This window comes from Lonchura striata, chromosome 2 (genome assembly GCF_046129695.1).
Source record: "Lonchura striata isolate bLonStr1 chromosome 2, bLonStr1.mat, whole genome shotgun sequence".
NCBI lineage: Eukaryota > Metazoa > Chordata > Aves > Passeriformes > Estrildidae > Lonchura > Lonchura striata.
The window spans coordinates 32,371,432-32,387,721 of record NC_134604.1 but is presented as its reverse complement, the minus strand read 5'-3'; the positions used below and the strand labels follow the sequence as shown (position 1 = coordinate 32,387,721).

Here is a 16,290-nt window from a genome sequence, read left to right as displayed (position 1 = left end):
TATATGCTCTTGTGTTCCTCCTGCATCATATCAGCCAAGGTATTTGGGGATTTGATCTGAGTAAAAACACCTAGGAAAATCCTAGATGGACCAGTTATTTGATCCCTTCCATTACATAGCTGCACAAATAGCTGTGTTGGCACAGTGCAGGGAGTAGCTCAGGAACGGAGCTGCACAGCAGAGTAAGAACTATTGATACTGGTGCTGCTGACAGAGAAGGAATCGTCAGGCTGTGCCCCACGGCAGTGTACTGCTTGTTCTGCTGTGTGTCTGAAGGGGAGGCAAACACAGCTCTTATGTGATTGCTGTAAAACTGATTGTTCGACAGAGTTGGTCTTTGAGGCTGGGGTCTGGTGCCAGGCTTCTTCCCACAGAACACAGGAGACCCTTTTGAGGTATAAGAAATCCCCTGTTTCCTCCATATTAGAAAAGGGGCATTTGATTTGAACCTGAGTGCAAGGCAGGATGGTTCCTTTGCCTGAAAACCCCTGAACACTTAGCTGTGAGTGCTTAGAAATGCAAATAAAAAGATTTACATTTCACTCATTCCTTTCTGAAGTACCAAATTCTGGTTTGCAGTGGTAGCTTTCTATCCTGTTCTTACGCTGTTCATGGACATCTTCCTCCTTTCATTTAGGAACTCCCTCTGAAATATCAAGCAGCAATTTTGCACAAATGAATCTTGAACTTTGGGTAAATTCAGAAAACTCTAAGTATTGTAATTCCTGGATATTTCATTAGGATTTCACATTACTACAGAATAGGAAAATAGCAAAATGTAAGGATTCTTTACGTTTTGGTGAGATTCCTTTGAACTGAGTTAACCTGTGTATTGATTGTCCCCTCTCAGCTGTCTCTTCTCAAGGCTGAGCGTGGCCAGCTCACTCAGTTTTCCTCATAAGGGAGATGCTCATTTCCCCTCATCACATTTGTAGCTCTTTGGGCGGGTGCTTTGGGCAAACACTATAGTTATACAACCCCACTCCAGGAGCTCCATGTTTCTCTTGGACTGAGGAGCCTGGCACTGGTCACAGCACCCCAGATGGACCTCTCCGGGGCTCAGAAGAGTGCAGTACACCCAGTGTATATGGACCAGGCCTTAGGTCAACCACTGCAATTTCCTGACTTATCTATTCTCCATGTGGTTGAATGAATGTATTTGGTAACATGTCTCGTCAAACAGGCATGGTTATGGAGTATTTTGGGCTGTTCTCTTGTCTGGCTTCAAAATTTTTTTTTTTTAAATATTGTCAGCATTCACTCATGTTTCTGAAAAGGTTTTGATATTTCAAGCATGGTACAAAAAGGAAGTCACTCTTCAGCTCTCAGTTCAGGGTCAAAGGGTAACTCTTGTGTTTTAACTCCAGCTTTCATGGAGCCCCCTTTATGGATCCAGAATTTAAATTGAGCTACGTGGCTTTTGCCTCAGTTCATTCCCTCCCCCCAGCAGCAATCCAGTAAGCTCCCATGTATCTCTGGGATTCTTGACACAGTCTGATCCTGTCTTTGAAGTGATGGGACTGATACATATTACCCTGAACTACAGAAAAACCTTTATGTTGCAACCAAACTGCGAGCAGAGGATGCTTGAGGGAGCTCATGCGATCTGCCTGTGTGTGTGGATTTGAGCCCAATGTTAAATGTATCCAACAGAGGAAAGTGCTTCGAAGTGCGTAATTCCACAGCAGGTTCAGCTGACTGAAATCAGCTTTGTGGCATTCTCACTCTCCCTATCAGTCCCAGACTCGAATTCTCGCTTCCTCCATTTGTTTACTTTTGCGATGTTAATTTGTGTGTGTAATTTTCTGTTGGTTTAGCTCCTGAACAAACTTATCACGGCAACTGATAAATGTTGGACAAGGGGGAAGGGCGAGACTGTGGCAGCGCTGTCTTATCTGTCGTGTGCTGTCTCGGTATAAAGCTCGTCTCCCTTTTGCCTGTAACTACCTGCTTCACTTCAACATTTCACCTTCCCACCTCTGGAGAGCACGTCCCGAGAACACCTCACCTCTCTTCTCGAGAGCCCGGCGCTGTACGTGCAGCCAAACCCCTCCTCTTTTTCCCTCCGGGCGCAGCACAAGCGCTGAGCCGAAAACTCCTGTTAACTAGGGTGACAAGTTTCCAGCAAGCTGCGGAACACGGGGAGAGGGGACACCCGGATCCCGGCAATATAAGGTATAGACGCCTCGGCTTGTGCAACACAGCGGCAGGGCAGAGCCCGTTTTATTCTTGCCTTTTTTGGATCTGCACGCACACAGACCTCAGCACAATGGAGCCGGCTCCGCGATAGCGCAGCGCGGTACGGGCGGCAGAAATAAAGTCAGCGCAGCGCGGCTCGCGATTGCTGCGATTGCCGCGATTCCCCGCTGATGGCGTGATCGCCAAAGACTTCTGCGTCCCAGGCAGGCCAGCGCCGCTGCCGGCCGCTGCCCGGCGGAGCCGCGGGCTCCGGGAGCCGCCCGCAGCCGCAGCGCGGCCGGAGCACACCCGCGGCCCCGGGGCAGCGCCGGGGCAGCGCCGGGGCGCTCCGGGCTCCCGCCGCGCCGCGCAGGTACCTCCCGTTCCCAAAGCAACTTTCCGCCGCCGAGCGAAGCGCAGGGACCTGCCCCCGCCCCTCGCCCCGCTGCGTCCCGCCCCGCGGCCCGGCTGCCCACCTTGGCGGCAGGGGGGCTGCGGGCGGGCCCCGAGCCAATGGCCGCGGCACGGCGGGCAGGGCGCGGGGCGGCGCCGGCCGCGGCAGGGCGGCGTGGGCAGCGGGGCCGGGCAGACCGGGCAGCACCTTGCGGCGGGCGGAAGGTGAGTGCCGCCGCGCCGGGGAAGGGGATTTCCTCGCTTGTTTTGTAACCGGGAAGTTTGCGCAGGGCTTGAGCGGACGGGTGCGTTCTTCTTCTTCAGCCCTTCTCTTCCCTCCTCCTTTTGAAATTTTCTCGTAGAAGAGGGTACTGACCCTGCCTTCCCCCCCCTGCCTCCCCGACTCATTCATTTAACAAAGGGAGTTGTTCTCAGCCGCCGGGCTTTGCGAGCGGGGAGCCCTTCGGGGCCGCATGTTTGGGGTCCCGGAGCAGAGGCTGGGGTGAAATCGGCGCTCAGCCCACAGTTTTTGCCAAGCACCCGTCCTGCCTTCGGCTGGAGGGGCGGGCGCTTTGGGCAAACACAAAGAATTGAGGAGCTGGACCCATGCTGGGCGATGGGTTGATGAAGCCTCGGGCTTTGTGTGGCTGGTGGAGGAGGGATGGAGAGGTGGGAGCTTGTCTTTTAACCCCTCCGCCCGCATGTGTGTACGAAACCGTGACTTTTTTCCTAGTAAAGTACTTAAAAGCGAAGCTGAACTTTGGGATCGCGGCATAATTCAGATTGGAGGGAACGTCAGCTGGTCTCAATCCAGCCTTCTTCAAAGCAGGGGCTTCTGCCTGGGGAGTGGGGGGCAGTGAAGGGACATCGGAGATGGCTGGCACCTCTGGGTGCTCTTGAATGCACCTGGGAGCTCGCTAGAGAAGGCAGCACCAGCAGGACGGGATTTCAGAGGTACTAGCGCTTCTGTCTTCCACTGTGCATGGAAATGCCCCAATCCACAGCTCTCCCACGCCTGCACTCCCTGGTCTTGCTGCTTTTGTTATCCAGAGGGCTTAAAATTCATGATTGTTGGGAATAGCTGGCTCCATCCGTATGTGTGTCACGGTGCATCTGCTCCTGCTGAGCATTACTTGATTCTTATTTCAACATTGCCTCCAGGAGTTTTTTTCTTCTGGAGCAAGATTTATAAATAGGTGTCAAAACCTGACTTTTGCTTGGGACTGGCTGTAAGGCGTGTACTTTCTGTGGTAACTATGTATGAGATGTGTATGTGTGTGAGAACAACTATAAAATCTGTTCAGTTAGCCACACTTTTCATTTTCAAAGTAAAAGTAGGTATTGTAGCAGGGTGAAATGGCTGGATCGGGCACAGAGGGAAGAATGTTTGTTTTCTTTGCTCGCAATTACTCTTTGCCCAGTGACTTATGGATGCCTTTCACTGAACCACCTCCCCCTTCTCTACAGTTGGGAGTTTCCTGGTGTTGCACATTACCTGGGCAAGCAGGGAGCATCTTCCTGTCGCTGCTTCAATATCTCTTAGTGTGGGTGTGCTGGTCTTGCTCTCAGCTTTATAGGGTGAGGCTGGAAAAACTCCTCCTTGTGGAACAGTTTGCGTGTGTGTCCACTGGATGCTTGGAGACTGCTTTTTCCCGTGCATTTTTTTTGTGGGTAAGTCAGAGAAATGAAGCTCATCTCTGCACAGGGAACAGAAGCTATGGTGGGAATTTGAATATGTTTAAATACTGATTCTATTTAACTCTGGATTGCCTGTCTTGTGCCACAGAACAGAATTTGTTCTCAGCTGTACTGTATAACAGAGCTGGAGTCTAAGACTGGACAATAAACTGCCAGGTAATTTTTTTAGCCTTTTTGAGTCCTGCATCTTTAAATGGGATGATATAACTGCCATTTTTCGATTTGGAAATGAAAGCCAAAAATAAACTTGAAGAAGAAAATGCTCTTGTAGCATGACAGCAAGAATGCTTTTACCGGTTTCTGAGGAATACTGTGTGCTCTGGATGTTGCTCAGAAAAAAAAAGAGTAGGGAAAAGTGAGGTTTTTAGTTCATGCATTTCTGTGCATAATGGGGATATAGGAAGAAATACGTGACAAGTCCAATATAAGTGCCACAAGTGGAAATATATTGCTTGTTTATTTTGTTTTTCACTGCCTTTCTTGCGCTGGATTGAAAACTGATGCTAGCTCTCTTTGCTGGAGAGGTCAAAGAACTGTTTTATTATCCTTTTCCAGGCTCTGAAAGGAGACCTTTTCTCTCAGCTTTGATTTCAATGCATGAATTTCACCAGTTTGCTGATTAGTGTCTTGTCTTTTTATAACTGTGAACTGCAGAATGGCTTCTTTTCTTCTTTTTCCCTTTTGTGCACCTGTCTCACTTCCTTGGTGTGGGAAGGTTTGTAATTTCAAAAGCTTGTTGCTATGGTCCAATTTCCTTATATGCTTAAGAGTGTACAGAACAACCTAGAGCTGAAATAAACTTTTCTCAGTTGAAAAATACAGAAATAATCCAATGCTCCACCCTCAAAGTGTTCTGGTTTTACGGTTCATCCTGTCAACAGCAGATAACAGAAGCAAAAAGACTTTGTAAAGAAACTGACCAGTCGTGGTGAGAATGTGCAAGACACAGACTGAAACTAGACAACTAAAAATCAGCCATATTTCTTAAAAGCCTAGTCAGCCATTAGCCCTCTGACAGGTACAAGAATGCCTACTGTTGGCTTTTTACCTCTATGGGAAGGAAAAATAATACTGTGTAGCAGAATGGTACTGTGTCAAAGAATATCTTTCTATATTTGGCAATGAGCTGAACTAATTTTCTCAGCCTGATGTCTTGGCTTGTATAGGAATCGAGGACAATGTAAGCATGACGTTCTTGATGCTGAGGGCTTGCTCTTATGGAGAACATAGTCCAGTGTGTGACTCTTTTTATGCACTTGCACAGCTCTCACCTGGGAGGAGCTGCTTTGGTCCATTCCCCTTGGTGGCAGCAGAACTGGGACTGTCAGCCAGTGCTCACTGATGTAGCACAGAAGTCAGTGATCAGTTTTTCCCGTCTGTGGTTAAGGCACATAATGCTCTGTGGGAATGAATCGGTCCAAAGTACCTGATGCTGCTTGTACTAATCAGGTTTTTATGCAAACTGAAGTTCAGGTTTGAAATTCCTGCCCTCGGGTGCAGTTACGCACAGCATGCGCAGATGTGATGTTGTGGCTGTGAGGGGTAACGCTTGGTGCTCCAGTGGTGATGACTGCTCCTGGCATTGTGCAGGAAAGGGAGCTGACTTTTGTCCCATCTCACCTCGGGCACATCCTCAGAGCCTTGGATGTCTTTAGGTCCTTCAGTGGTCTGTCTTCTTTTTGGCACATGACCCTGGGGTGCACGTTGCAATTTTGGGGCCCTTCATAGGATCCATTTGATAAAAGCATGAATGCTCCAAGCTCAAAACATGATTGCTCTGAGCTGAACATGTCTCCCCAGGTTCCCAGTATGATCTATGGGGAGAAAAAGGCCCTTTTAGGATGTGCCTTGTGTCACCCTCCAGTAGGTATTTTTAAAATAGGTCAGAGAGCTGTACTCTAAAAATGCTGTTTCCTTGTGTAGTCTCCATGGTCTCCCTTGTCTCCCATGTCTTGTACTGTACATTGGAGTAGCTGAGAGGAGTTTTTACCTGCTCCTCTCACTTTGGGGATGCAGGCAGCACTGCTAACAAATCCATCAGCAAAAGCACTGTTGTAGTGTGGTTTTAACCCTTTCTCTTCATTTTAGCAAAACAAGCCATCTGAGAAGTGGATTTCCAGGGGGATTTGAAGAAAAAGTCCAAGTATTCAGTTTTGGTTTGTGTACTAATACACTCTTTCAGGCTGTCAATCCAAGTGTTCCAGCTTCCACTTTTACACTATCAATCTCTTGTGTGTAGTCTGAGACGCAGGTTAAACAATAACTTCCCCTCCATAACTTCTTTCCTTCTTGCAATCTGTACTCTTTGGACCTGTCATAGAGCTAGTTTGTTTTACTCTTAGGCTGGTATAACTGCCTTCTGTTTCTTACTTCCTGTCAAAAGTCAGAAGTGGTGCTGAATCAGGCAACCTTGTATCATCTTAGGTTTAAAGAAAGGCAGAGAAAAGGGTGACTGGTGTAGAAAGAAAGTCCTAATTTGTGAAAATTGGACCAAATCATAAGACTCCAGAAGTAGTAACCAAAGGTACTTTCTGGAAAGAAAAAATTTCCACCAAAGTAGCCCTTTGTGATCCCAACTACTGTGTGAGAGACAGTGCACAAAATATATTGTGACTGCCTTGAAGCATATGACATCTAGCTGCAAACAGTTCCTTGATCTCAGCTGGCCTTTAGCTTTGGGACTGTGATCTGGTCAAGTGGGGAGTATGTGCTGCAGGCAGGTGGGGCATGAAGACTTGTGTCATGCCTTTTTTTTTTTTCTTCTTTACCCATAAAGTCTGTCCACCTGTAATCTTAAAGGAAAACGGGGGAGGAAAATAATTGCTATTCAGATTGTGAGTGTTTTGGGAATAAAGTCTTCCAAGTGTACCTTAAGGCTTTGCTTCCTGCCCCTTGTGAACTTGCTGCATGTAGTTACAGTGTCTGTCCATGGCTTACTGCTGATGGCATTTGATGACTTTCCAGGTGGCAGCAGAGAGAAGGAAAATCAAATACAGTTAGGAGACAGCCTGAGGTTTGTCAGCCTGGCTTGCTAAGGTCACAGCACTGCTTTGAGTTACCCACTCTAAGCATCAGTAGGGCTTTGAACTATCACTTTTCTTAAGGACTGTAGTGGCACACCAGTATTTATGTGATGCTTCACTTACAAGGAAAAGCCCATTTCTCAGGGCTGATGTTCTACTCATGAAGAGCTGGAGTAAGAAATATTTTTAATTGAACCAGTGGCTTGCATCATGTGGGTTTTTCCTCTTTTGCATGTAATGGAATGCAAAATAGCTTGTCACTTATTTAGCATGAAGAAATCACAAGATAGATTATTGTTGATACCTACATATTCCCAAAAGCACGTTATCTGCTGATACTAAAATAAGAGGGGCTTGGCCTCTGAACCCAGTCTCTTATGTGGAAATAGTAGAGAAGTGATTCTTTTTATAAAACTTGTATTTAATTTTTCCAGCTATCTATAAGTAAACATTATGCAGTTTTGCCAATATGTTCAACTTCAAGGCTTAGTTGAAGGCCAGGATGATTCTGTGATTTGCCTTTAGTTGGTATTTCAAGAATGTCTTATTTCAATCATGCTTTGAGAGGATAGAAGTCACAGCTGAATGTGGAATTCATGCACTTCCAGAGTTCAGGCTTGTTTGGGGTGAAGCAAAAGCTGATTTCCTTCCGCAGCAGAAGGGAGGGATATTCCAACCCCTCTCTCCCAGTTCTCTGCACACTACTGAAGCTGTTAGATTCATTCAGCTCAAGGCCCTGTGCTTACCTGTGTGAGGTGTTTGAGGCTCTTTTGGAGCTCTCTAATGCCAGCATGTGCCAGGGAAGAGGAGGGAAAAAAATGAGGCCAGGCTTGTAATATATCCTCTGCTTTTCTTGCTCATTAATCTGGTCACCTGAGCCTGAACTGCTGTGTCCCTTCACAATAGAAGGTAGATTTGTCAGGTAACAGCTGCAAAGACCAGGGAGTGCCCAGCACAAAGAGGGATTAGCAGCAAATGGACACATCACGATTTGAAATGCAATATTGATTAGCTCATTAAAATTAATAAGGTACTCAATTATCAAAGTCTTATTACATTTTGCAGTTCTTCTGGAAATAGAACAATTTATATGTCCTTATCCTTTCAAGAATATCTCACATAAAACAAATTTTAATGTCATTTTCCTCTGCAAACCACAGAATATGTTAACTTTTAATAGAGCCTAAGTTCATCAGTGTTTTCTTTAGTAAAACATTGTTTTTTGTAGGGCAATGTTTTTAATAGACTTGAAGATGTAAGCATAGTACTAAAACGTTTATTTTATTGAGAGTGATCTAAATTAGTGTATAATTGGGCTAATGAGGTTTTAAGTAGGGTCAAAAACTAAATGGCTGATATTCACATACTGGCCAATTTTAGCAAATCAGACAAATTTGTCTCAAAATACAGCACACAGTGGGGAAAACCCTTTGATTCAAGATCAGGAACTCAAGGAACAAGTATGTGAAAGGGCATGTTGTTCCTAAAAGGGAAAAGAGTCTAATTTTTCCCAATTCTTCAGAAATATGTATATTGCCTCCATAGTACATAAATGTAATTTTTAAAGCTACAGATCTTATTGCCTTATGGAACCTTAAATTACTTAGAAGTGGATTTCTAATATGAATTTCTATGCTTTACTAAGTATTGTGATTTTTTAAAATAGTATCTTTAATAAAGGCTTTGCTTGAAAGGGTTTGAGCCACCTGACTCAGGGCAATTCTTGCTGGAATGAGAAATTGCTCTGAAATACTCAGTTTCCATGCAAGAGAGAGGGCTGGAAGGAAGATAAAGTCATAGAACTAAGATCCTTGAATGATTGCTAAGTGGATGGCACTTATGGATGTGGTCATTGCTACTTCTTTTTTCTACAGAAGTTTGATTGATTTTTTTTTTTTTTTTGCCACATTTCCCAGGAGAGCTAATTTTTCTGTTTAACCACAAAATGTTAACCACAAGCTTCTAGTTCCCACCCCTGTTTTACCCTGCTGTTGTGCTCATCATTGGACCCACTTTGGAATAAGCTGTGTGTTCACTTCTGTGTGTCCACAGTGTTACTTCTCTGGTCTTGCGTTAATGAAAAAGCTTTGGGAGCTGAACTCAAAGGAGATACCCAGAAGTGATAACACCATATAGTCCTTCATCAAAACCATCCCCTTTCTGATAATCAAAGTAATTGGTAATGTTCTTTGGTAAAATGTATGCAGTTGTGGGTGTGTGTTAAGGTGTTTGATGCTTTCTGTTAAGCTCCAAGATTCTGGAGATGTAAAAGCTATGCAAAAATATGTGTCATAAAAATGAGACTTCTCCCACTCCTATCTGTAGAAAAAAATGACAGAATTTGATCCAAATGTGCCTTGAAGACTTAAATAAAGAGATTTAAGCACACAGAGGCTTTGGTTTGAGCCTCCAGTTCCTAATTTTGGGTGAGGAAGTGATGGTATCCACTATCTCTTAGCAGTGAGTTACTAGCATTATAACTTAATTCTCCAAAATGACTCCAGAATCGCTGAAGTCTTCACTGAGTAGCCTTACAGAAAGCCAGAGAAGTTGTGAGGGAAGGAAGGAGAATAAACTGCAGCACCAGCAGCAAGTATTGTTTCACAATTATCTTGATCTAATATAAAAATCTGCATTTTAATTTCTGGCTCATCAAATTTCTTATTGTTGCATCAGCCTATATATCTTGGTAATTGGTGTCTGGGAAAAATTGCAGTCTCCTACATTTGTGTGTGCTATAAATTCTTATTTTCAGTTTTGACTCCCTTGGTAGCAGAGAGAATGAGTAAAAAGGTTGTACCATAGTGACAGCAATCAGCAGGAGTCTCATCCACTACCATGCCACAGCCAAAAGACACTGAAGAAGTGAGACTGGAAGTACTTTTCCAGCTTTAATTCCTCTGCATATATTCCTAAACCAGATTTTAAAGAGTATGAATAAAATTAAACTGACATTTTATCTGGAGCTGTAACCTCCGGTATCAGACTTGTGTCTCTTGCCATTTCTGGGGGCCCTGACAACAATACTGGACTTAACTTGCAGCGTGTATGGGGAACTAACTTTTGTATTCATCCTGTTTGGTTTCTTTTCTCTGCTTCCCTTGATCATATCTCTTAAAGCATTGTTTGTTGGTTTTTCTTTTGCCTTTCTACAGAAACCTTGCTCATCTCCTGCCTATCTTTACTTTCCCTGGCCACTCCTAAGACTGATGAGAAACAGATTCCTCATACTTCTGTGATCCTGAAGATACTGGGCAAGCACAGATGAGCAGCAGGGAGGTGAAATATTTTGTCCTCCCCCCAGTACAAAGCATCTTCTTTGGGGCTTGGGAGGAGGATGAAGACTGGATAGGGGAAAAAACCCACTATCTTCTCTATCAAGCAGGTAGTTTTGGTGATGAGGTATCTGGGAATATTTAAATCTGTAGATTTCATTAAGGCTGAGAAGGTAAGGGTAGGGCTGGGAATGACAAAAGCAGGACTTGATTCAAGAAGAGAAAACAAACAACTCCAGACTCCTTCAGGGCTCTCCTGCAAGACAGAAAATATGCAACAGTGTACTCCTCCTTGTAGGCTGTCTTTAGTGGAGGCAGACGGTCACAGGCGGTGTTTGGATCCCAGGTTCAATAAAGGCACATCCTTCCGTTAGAGGAGGCAAAGCAGTGTCACTTGTTAGAAGTCAAAATCCATCTCTAAATGCCTCAGTGGCTTGTCATCGAGTGACTCAGTGCACTGTCATAGCAGGGCTGCTGGCTTTCACATCCCAGTTATACTTGCTGAAACACTGTCCTGCCAGCTCATATTAACAATCCCCCCTCCCTCCAAGCTCGTTTCCAATTGACTCACGGTGAAGAGGGGATTTGGGGGTGTCAGGCAGCAGAAGGCTGCAAGGGCAGATCAGAAATCTCACTACCTTGTAGACTTCAGAATGCCAGCTTTTTGTTTGTTTTGTCTGCCTCTGAAACAAGCCTTTGAGTTGCAGAAGAAAGACATTCAGAAGTGATGAGCTGTAAAAAATTGTAAGAATTTAGTCATTTACTTTGTCCAACCAAAAATGTCTTTTCTTTCAGGCAAAGGTTTCATTTAAAGTTATTTGCTACTTTAGAAAAATGCTAATGTCGAAATGCTTTCAGCTTGATTTCCTTTATCTCCTGCAGCTCATTAGATGATCATCAAGATAATTTTCTTTGTTTAATTCACATAATTTTATTCTAGGTGACCTTTGTAGTTTTTTAAGAATCAATTCTTTCTAACACTAGGTACATCCTGCAGGAGCCCTTTCTGCCTTCTGATCCAATACTTTACTCATCCTGGGACCTAGTCCAAATGCCACCAACAGTGTTTGTGTGGGCTTTTTTGTTTGTTTCAAAAACATTTCATCACATGATGACATATGGCAGCATTAAATGTGTAAACGTGCGGTTTAGGATGTAATGGTCATCAAGATGAAAAGAATTTCACCTGAGCAGCAAGTGGCTTTCTGCTTTTTACATCATACCTGATTTAAATTTAGCATTACAGTGGATGCTTTGTGTTTCTGATGATGTTGCTTTTTGAATCCCACCCTGTTATTTTGGCTCAGTATCGAGGAGCAGTGACTTCAACAAGGTGATCTCATCCAATGTGTGGTGTAGCTGTGTTTGTTTTTGAAGGCTTGAGATCCTGTTCCATCTGCACTTCCTGTAGCTGTAGGTAAATCATCTGAAATCCAAGATGATGAGCATGCCTGATCTCTGTGCTCTGAACCTCCTTTCTCATGAATTCACATGCTTCCCTTCACTGATGGGGCTCTCTTGTGAGCATTTTTTCTTTTTACCCAGGTATGAATGGGGTGAGTAGGGAAAGGGTTCTCTATAGACACAACTTGTGCTAGTTTCAGCATAGAAACTCTCTCTGTGAGGGCTATAAATTGCTAATGAATTAAGTACAAATTTTGGAGGAGAGTGTGGTTGACTTAAGATTCTTCTTGACTAGCATATGAGAAGCTTGTGTTTTGCTTTTTTCCTCAACACCAGCTTGCTCTCCCCTTCTCCCCCAAACTATAAAGCAAGGATGTGGTCATTGGCAGCTGTTTTCCTTTTGATGTGGTCAACTCAAAATTAACATTGAAAGTATAATTCTGAACTTGCATTTTCTTGGAGACTGAGTGCATGATGAAAGGACAGGAGGGATCTCTCTCCACCTGCTGGGAGTGTGCTCTTTGCTTGAGTTTCTTAGGAGCTGGGATCAGAGGATGAAGCTTGACACAGCTGAGCTCATCGTGGCACGCAGCCATCCAAAGGCAAGGGTGCTTTTCTCTTTCAGCACTTGGCTGTGAGCTGACCTGGCAGGAAACTTTGCAAAGCAGTATGAGTGACTGTAGCTGTGGCGTAGTATTAAAGATCACAGAGCTGGATCTCAGGCCTGCAGGTCTGAGAGCTGGAGGTAAGGTCTGTGAGATATACAGTGAGATCTAGCGGCTCCTCAGAACTGACGCTCAAGTAAGTGCCTTTTTAACTCTGTCCTTGTGATACCTGCTGCATACAGCTTTTTATTTTGCTTATTTTGTTCTTGTATCCCTCTGTCCCCAAGCTCTCTGAACCTCTAGCACCTGCCCAGTCAGCTCCTGCAGGACCTGCTTATGCTGCAGAACTGAAAGTCCTTAGTGCAGAATGGATTTTATAGAATCATAGAATTGCTTGGCTTGGAATGACCTTAAAGGTGATCTAGTTTCAACCCCCCTGCCATGGGCAAGGAACTTTCTACTAGAGCTGGTTACTCAAAACTCCATCCAGCCTGGTCTTGAACACTTCCAGCTGTGGGGCATCCACAGCTTCTCTGGGCAACCTGTGCCAATGCCTCACCACTTTTATAGTAAAGAATTTCTTCCTAATATCAAACCTAAACCTACCCTCCTTCAGCTTAAGCCCACCCCCCACTTAGCCCTGTCACTCTGTGCCCTTGTCAAAAGTTCCTCTCTAACCTTCTTGTAGCCCCCTTTAGGTACTGGAAGGGGCTTTAAGGTGTCCCTAGAGCCTTCTCTTCTCCAGGCTGAACAGCCCCAACTTTCTTCAGCCTTTTGATTTGGACTCTTTAGCTGGTTCTCTGTCTTTAATAAATGTCTTTGTGAGAAAGACCCTACAAGAAATCACAACTGGGTCATGTATTTCTCCCCATCCCATTGTTCTGTGGCTCTGAATCCTGCTTTGATTCCATATAGAGGAGTAATTTTTGTAATCCCTGTCATGCTGTAGGGGCTTCTGTGCTTTGCCTAGTGGGTTCATTTGTTAGTGTAGCAGAGCACTTTTGGGATTTTCCCATTGCCTATCTGGATAATGTCCTGTGTCGTGTAAGTATTATATGTATTCTTGAGAAGTTTTTCAGAATTGAGAGAATGATTATAAGCTGGGCCCAAAGTTGTTATGGTGTTCAGCTGGAACTACATTTTTATTCTGAGACAGAATTAAGTTGCTAATACTGCAGCCAATCTCAAAAAATTAAATAATCCTACTGTTTTGCTGTTCCCCTTCTACCTTGCAGTCCTCCATTTCATAGCCAAAGTGTAGGAGTTGTACAAATGTTTGATGGCTTTTTGATGGAGGTGCTGTGATTCTTTGTCACTTTCTACCTAAACACTGCCAGTAAAGGCTCACAGTGAGCATAAACCACAACAGTACTGGAGAAATAATATGCTTAGTTCTGTCATATAGGTGTAAAGGGCAAACAGGGAAGCAGCAGGCACAGGAGAAGTAGGAAAACATATTTCTGATATAGCATAATGTTGTTTTATCTCTGAATACCCTGCAATATATGCAGAAAGACTTCAGTAACATCTGTGCCTCAGAATTCATAGCCAAGATGAAAACAAAGCTTTCATCTGGCAGGAACTGTGCAGCAGGTATTTGGTAAGATCTGTCTGGCATGAAAGAGCAAAAGCCAAAAGTTGTGGAGGTTTTTATCTTTCTTTTTTTTTTTCCTTTTTCTTGTCTTCCCCCCACCCCCCCTCCCGCTTTTTTTTTTTTTTTCCTTTTGTTTTCTTTTTCCTCTCCCTAACCAGGAGGCATAACTTTCTCAGTAGCCTGTGGGTTTCAGTGGGAACATTCAGGGACTGTCTTAGCAGCACTTGGGAGCCTAACCTTGAGAACAAAAGTAGTGTTTCATGTGGTTACACACTAAAAGATGTGGGTAGGCATCTAGTGGGAATCCAGAAAGCGCGTGGGCGCTTGATTCCCTCGGAAACTGTTGGGATTTGGCACCTAGGCTGGTAAAGTATTTTAAAAAACTCTTAAATGTCTTTCTGAAAATTGGGTCTGATGTTGCTAATCAGCGCGAAGGGTGGGGGGATTTTTTTATTGTGATGTAATGGTGGCTTTGATTTTTGTTACTTTCTAGTAGATAAACAGAAGGAAGTTGAAGGAAAGCAACAGAAGTGACTTTGGGATTGGAGAGATTGACGCAAGAGGAAGATAAAAGCTATATACTTGTGTAGTTTTTATAAAATGAGTAGGAGGGCAGGACTGCTATGGAATTCTGAAGGGTATAAATGCCAAGGAATGGAGGGTGTGGAAGAAAGAAATGGAGCCTCTACTCTGCAAGTGCTTGTGCAGCCAGGTAGCCTCACACACAGCACTATTCAAAAGGAGAATTTTCATAGAACCTTGTGTTACAGGGATGTCCTGCTGAGGAACAGAAACACTTTGTGTGGCAGCGAGGAAGGTACCTGCTTTAGTACTTCAGTCAGGGTAAACCACTAAAATCTGCAGTTGTTTGCACCTGAGATGGGCTGGCATCTGTAAGTGTCATCACATCACACCACACAAGAGCTGCTTCCCATTTGTGCTGGCCTTCCCAGACAGGAGGAGCTTTAAGAAACTCCTGTCCCAAACTTGGATTGTTAGTGCTTGGATCTCCACCCTGCCTTACAGCTGGCTGCCATGGTGGCAAGTATAATCTCACTGATCTCTTGTGGTATCTGAAACTGGAACTTTCAACAGGAGGGAAAAGCAGGGTGACAGCTACTCCAGGGCACAGGTTGGTAGGAGGGGGACACCAGGTAGATAAAACAGTCTGCTCTTCTGAGATGTTAGGACATCACTTATTATATCCACTAGGACATAAATATTATATGTGTGAGGATATAATCCAGTAAGATTTGGATATCCTGGGGAGTGCTTGATGTCAAAGGTGTAATAAAGCTTTAGCAGAGAATATCGAGTCTTAACTGCTGGAGGTGTTAGGGATGTTTCCATGTCAAGTGTACTTTTTGTAGTCAATAGATCAATAAACTACTTACAGATAATTACTAAAGGAAAAATGAGACCAAATAGAGAAATGTTAATAAGTCACCAGAGCTGGATGGCATTCAAGAATCCTGAGGAGCTTGAATGTGAAACTGCAGAACTGCTGGCCAAGCTGTTTATCACTACAGACAGCCGCTGTGCCAGAGGACTGGGGAGCTGCCAGTGTGATTCCCAACTATAAAAAGGGCTCTAGAGGGGATCCTGGGAACAACACAACAAAGAGTCATGCTGCCAGGAATGGAAAGGATCTCTCAATATGTAAAGAAATGTTAACTGTTAATGGGAAAGTCCGTGCGGCTTCTGAAAATGAAAATCCTGCTTCCCAATCCCATGAAGTTCTGTGGGGTGTCAATAAAGAAGGGTTAAAGTGGATATAAGATGTTTGGATTTTCATAAAACTTCTGTCAACAATTTAAGTTCCTGTAAGTTTGGAGGAAGGGCTTTTTTATGGTGGCTTTTTTTAAGCCACATGGATAATAGAAAGTAAAAAATTTGGGACAATTTCACATCTTATGATGGAGAGGGAAACATCACTGCAGTAGCAACCACACAGGCCACCATCCTCATTGGGAAAGTGATGAATGACACCATTTGGCTTTGGTATAAATGCTCAATGCACCCATATCTTGTGGGTGATGTGCAGTTCTGGTCTCCACATCTCTTGCAGAGCACAGTGGCATTGCAGAAAGGGCAATGAAATGGGCCACCTTCCAAGAAGA

General features: G+C 44.2%; 1 protein-coding gene across 18 annotated transcripts in view; it reads left to right on the top strand.

Annotated features, from left to right (window-relative positions):
* The first annotated feature begins 1,938 nt into the window (after positions 1-1,938).
* PAK1 (p21 (RAC1) activated kinase 1) overlaps positions 1,939-16,290 on the top strand; it is a 72,346-nt gene continuing 57,994 nt past the window's right edge. For 5 of the 18 annotated variants that reach the window (XM_021533934.2, XM_077781291.1, XM_021533952.2 and 2 more), the window contains exon 1: positions 2,714-2,796. The gene's annotated coding sequence lies outside the window, so the exon portion shown is untranslated. The other 13 variants (XM_021533962.2, XM_031505233.2, XM_021533942.3 and 10 more) reach the window with 10 other exon arrangements.